At 47.8% G+C, this 4,817-nt stretch overlaps 1 pseudogene; it reads left to right on the top strand.

The window, feature by feature from the left end:
• The first annotated feature begins 1,088 nt into the window (after positions 1 to 1,088).
• On the top strand, positions 1,089 to 2,162 carry LOC134342111 (probable G-protein coupled receptor 139; annotated as a pseudogene).
• Positions 2,163 to 4,817: the final 2,655 nt, after the last annotated feature.

Genomic DNA, 4,817 nt, shown 5'->3' with positions numbered 1-4,817 from the left:
CAGAAGAAGTTTCCAATGGAACAATATGGGATGCTTGTTATAGCTTAGTGATTTGTACAGACTGCCTCCGGGACGGGGTGACGAGAGGAATTCAATGAGACTCTGTCCGGAGCCGACCCGGTGATTTGTAAAGACTGCCCTCCGGACGCGTGTGACGGGAAGGATTCAATGGGACCCTGTCAGGAGCTGAGCCGGTTATTTGTACAGACAGCCCTCCGGGAGGGGGTGACGGGAGGGACTCAATGGGACCCTGTCGGGAGCTGAGCCGGTGATTTGTACAGCCAGTCCTCCGGGAGAGGGTGACGGGAGGGATTCAATGGGACATCACCCAGAGATGTACTAGTGCTGGGTAAAGGCAGCTTTGCAGAGAAATGTGACGCGCAGAGTTTTAGTGGGACCGTGTCTAGATTTGCCCTAGTGTTTTGGACAGGCAGATATTTGGGACGGAGTGACTGGGAGGGATTGAGTGGGACTTTGCCCACTGTCGTACCAGTGCTGGGAACAAGCAGCTCTCGAGAAATGAGTGACGAGAAGAGCTTTAGTGGGACGGTCTCCAGCGTTGTTCCAGTCTTGGGGACGGGCAGCTGTCCAGGAGGATGTGACTGTGAGCGGTTTACATTTTACAGTTCACTGTTTCTGAGTTATTGATCCGAGTGAGGACGTGGTCCTGGGTTTTATGTCTCCCTGTGAACCCTGTCACAGTCGGATTCCACTGCCTGTTAGTTGAGAATTAGATCCAATCACGTTAACCAGTGTCCACATATCTACTGCCGTGTATTATCGAATTGAACTGCGCTGTGGAATAACCCATTTACGGAGTTACTCCGCATCTGATCACTAAGTTGCTCTGAGACCTGTTCGGGTGCTTGTTCAATTCCATGATCGCTGCTGGAGTTGCTGAGGTTCTCCAGCATTTTGTGAGTTTTGTTTCTCTCTGGATCCCTCGTCGGCCGCGTCAGATGCTATTTCCAGAGGCCTGGTCAGTCACGGTTAAATCAGTGAAACCGGCCCCATCAGGGACTGGAATCCGGATTAGTACTGATCGGTGCTGCTCATGACGATTGCCCACACATTGTCATATCTCCACAATGAGGAAGGCAGATCAGAGACAATGTGACCTGTGGTTTATGTTAGATGAGCAGCCGTTCACCTCCTCTCGCACTCCTGATCTGTGGCTGAAACCAGATCCCGTTTCCATTCCCGGGGAAAGTTTTCAACACTACCCAATGCCTGCTCTCTTCTTTCTTCCCGCAGTGAATTTCGTGGCGATTGTGATCCTCTCCCGGGGAAAGTGCGGCCTTTCTACCTGCACCACTCGCTACCTGGTGGCCATGGCGGTGGCGGATCTACTGACCGTTGTCAGCGAGGTCGTTTTACTTCGAACCATATATTAATACTTTCCGTGGACTTTTCTGAGCATTACCCCTGTGTGCAGGGTTATCCAGGTCCTGAGGTTCACAGCCACAGACTGTTCTGTCTGGTTCACCGTCGCTTTCACTTTTGATCGATTTGTCGCCATTTGCTGCCAGAAGCTGAAAACAAAATATTGCACCGGGGAAACTGCGGTTTTGGTTCTAAGAACAACCGGCGTTCTGTCCTATCTGAAAAACGTTCCCCGCTTCTTCCTCTGGGAACCCAGAGAGATAATCGACAATATACCGTGGTTCGGTGAACTCATGGACTATACTCTCACCGACCCCGGGTGGGTAGGATATGACTAGCTCGATACGGTTCTAAGTCCACTCATCCCTTTCGTTGTGATTCTGCTGCTCAACGCTCTGACAGTCAGGCACATTTTAGTGTTCAGTCGGGTCCGTAAGGGGCTGAGGAGTCAGAGCAAAGGCAAGAATCGCAGTGACCCGGAGATGGAGAGCAGGAGGAGGTCTGTGGTTTTACTCTTCACCCTCTCCGGCAGCTTCATCCTCCTGTGGCTGACACTGGTTGAAAATTTCATGTATCATGAGATCAAAGGAATTGGATTCGATTTCAATGATTCCGAATGGATCTTTCACCTTGTCGGGGTTTTGCTGAAGAATTTCAGCTGCTGCACGAACACACTTATTTACACGGTGACTCAGTCGAAATTCAGGGAGCAGGTGATCATCGCGGTGAAATATCCGATCACCTCGGTATTTCAGTTCATTAATAAAGCCGCCTCCTGAGCACAACCCAGATTCACCGCCTGATCCCAGGTGTTATTCCCGGGAGGGTTGTCCCATCGACCGGCAGCTCCGGGACATTCGGATTGTTGACCCTAAGAATAGGAGGAGAAGGGATCGAGAGAGAGGTAGTCAAGGGCGCGGTTGCGAGGGGAAACGTGAGAGAGTGGCTGAATGAGGTGATGAAACGACAGCGGGGTACGCATGGGGTTAGTGAGATTGTGAGAATGAGAGATATATTGTGTGTGTGTGCGTGTGTGTGTGTGAAAGAGTGAGAGAGAAAAAGAGAAAGAAAGAAAGGATGAGCGGAATGTGGTTAAACTGGAAAGAGTGTAGAAAAGATTTAGGAGGATGTTGCCGTGACTAAGGAGCCTGTCTTATGGGGAGGGATTGTCCAAGTTGGGTCTTTACTTCATGGAACTTCGGAGATTGAGATGCCATCAGATGGAAACGATTAAAATTACCAAAGCTTCAGGTAAGCTGGACGGAGACAGGTCAAATTCCCGCTGTCGATTGGACTCTGTAATATAGTCCACTAGTGTGACCCGTCCTGTTGCAAAGTTCTACCTACAGTCACTGTGTGGCTGGAGTTGAGGGAGTGGAGGAAATTTATGTGCATTTTCGGTGGCTGCAGTGGTGGGGTCTCATTACTGGGATCAATGCACATTTGCTATCAGTTCGTAGGATTTTGTGAATAAAACGAGCCCGAGTCGTTTTATTTGCTTAATAAAAGCTGCAAACCTTCAGCCCCTTACACTCTCGTCAGTATGTCAGGCACCACCTCTTAATGGGAACAAAACGGTTGCGGGGCTGGAGGGGCGGGTATAAATTCTGGGATCAGCGAACATTTGCGGTGAGTTCGTAAGATTTTACGAATACAACGTGCCCCGTTCGTGTTATGTGCTTCATAAAAACTGGAGACCTTTACTTCCATTACGAGGAAACCAGAAATGTAATCCCCTTACATTCTCGTGATTACGTCACGCACCATCTCTTACTGCGAACACAACAACTCAATGACGAATTATGTCCCACCGTTTCCATTATGCATCGTTTGTGCCGTTTACCACCAGTAACATCGCCTACAATTGAATCTGAAAGTAGGGTCTGCGGTGGCGGAGGAGAGAATCGGGGCTGCATCGCCCTCAGTGTTGGTATCATTGCACAGTCACTGTACAGTCTCCTTTTGACTCGAGTCCTCCGGTCCCGGCCACCAAATTCGTGAATCATTCGTGTGTTCTTACAGCAGGCTTGGATGGAAATGATATAAAGTTACACTAAGTTAAATAAATAAATAGATAGATAGTGCGGAAAAGGACTAAAAGAGTCTCGACCAGAAATGTCGACTACGCTTTTTTTTCGACAGATGTTGCCTGGCCTGCTGAGTTCCTCCAGCATTTTGTGTGTGGTGCTTTGGATTTCCAGCATCTGCAGATTTTCTCTTATATGTGATGTGGTTTCCCCTTTCACTTTAAATGCATGCCCTCTGGTAATTCTTCCTTCAGGGAAAATAGATACCGTCTGCCCACTGTTCCCAGACTCTTCTGTGCGGCCTTTCTCAGCCTCTGCTGCTCCAGAGAAAACATCCCGAGATTGCCCAGTCTCCCCTTATCCTGGGAGCATCCTGTTAACCCTCTTCTACTCATCGTCCAAAGCATCCACATTTTCCTCTTATAGAATGCAATAGGCCAGATGTGGTTCAGCTGGGGATTTATAAAACTGCAACATAACTACCTGACACGGGAACTCAGTATCGCGACTGCTGAAAGCAAACAGGCCGTACTCCTTCTTTACCATCCCATTATCCCATACAGCCACTCTCAGGCAACTATCAACGGGATCACAAGATCCCTCTGTAGATTAACACTAGACATCAACACAATCCAAACTCACCCCATGACATGTACCTCACAATCACGGTGAATCTCCTCTGCAGTCTTCCAGCACAAAACAAATTTTCTACCGAATGCTAACCAGAACAGAATGCATAATGTTAAGAAACTTAGCAGGTCAGCCAGCAGTTATTGAGATATATAGAGTGGATATCTCAGACAAGTTCCTTCCCTTTCAAAGTTCACAGGGGCCCTTCAGCTCAGCCCTTTCATGCGGACCAATTGACTACTGTTACATACCCTGTGGGTATCTTGTGACTGTCTTATGACCATGATGTAATTGAGTGTCTTGTGAGCATGATGTAATAGTCTTGTGGAGGTCACATGATGTAATTTTCACGCCAGAGTGAGGTCACGTGATGACATGTTCCCAACAGGTATAAATGCAAACCCTGTTGTGACACAGCTGGTTTTAAGTTTAGGTCGTCAGTTAATTCAACAGTTACTCTGCTGTGCTGCGTATTTGTCTCGTGATGCAGTTTCGTTTTAAAACAGAGATTTACTTTCTATTTTAAGGTGCAAAGATTGGTGCTGGCAGTTTTGCCAATCACTGCCAGTTTTGTGTGTGTTGCATCTATAATTTTTACTTTACAGTCCAGGATTGGAGAGTGAAGAAAGAAGTGAATAAAGTTGGAATCTTTCGGCGGTTTATAAAGGATTGACCTTATTGAGCATTCGTTCAGAAATGGTGACCTGTGTCTGAGATAACTCCTGCAAGAGCAGGGAAGTTTGTGCAGTGTTCCCTCGCCAGAAAAAGGTCAGTTCC

The sequence above is a fragment of the Mobula hypostoma genome, unplaced genomic scaffold, assembly GCF_963921235.1.
Source record: "Mobula hypostoma unplaced genomic scaffold, sMobHyp1.1 scaffold_45, whole genome shotgun sequence".
NCBI lineage: Eukaryota > Metazoa > Chordata > Chondrichthyes > Myliobatiformes > Myliobatidae > Mobula > Mobula hypostoma.
This window is presented reverse-complemented; position numbering and strand designations above follow the sequence as displayed.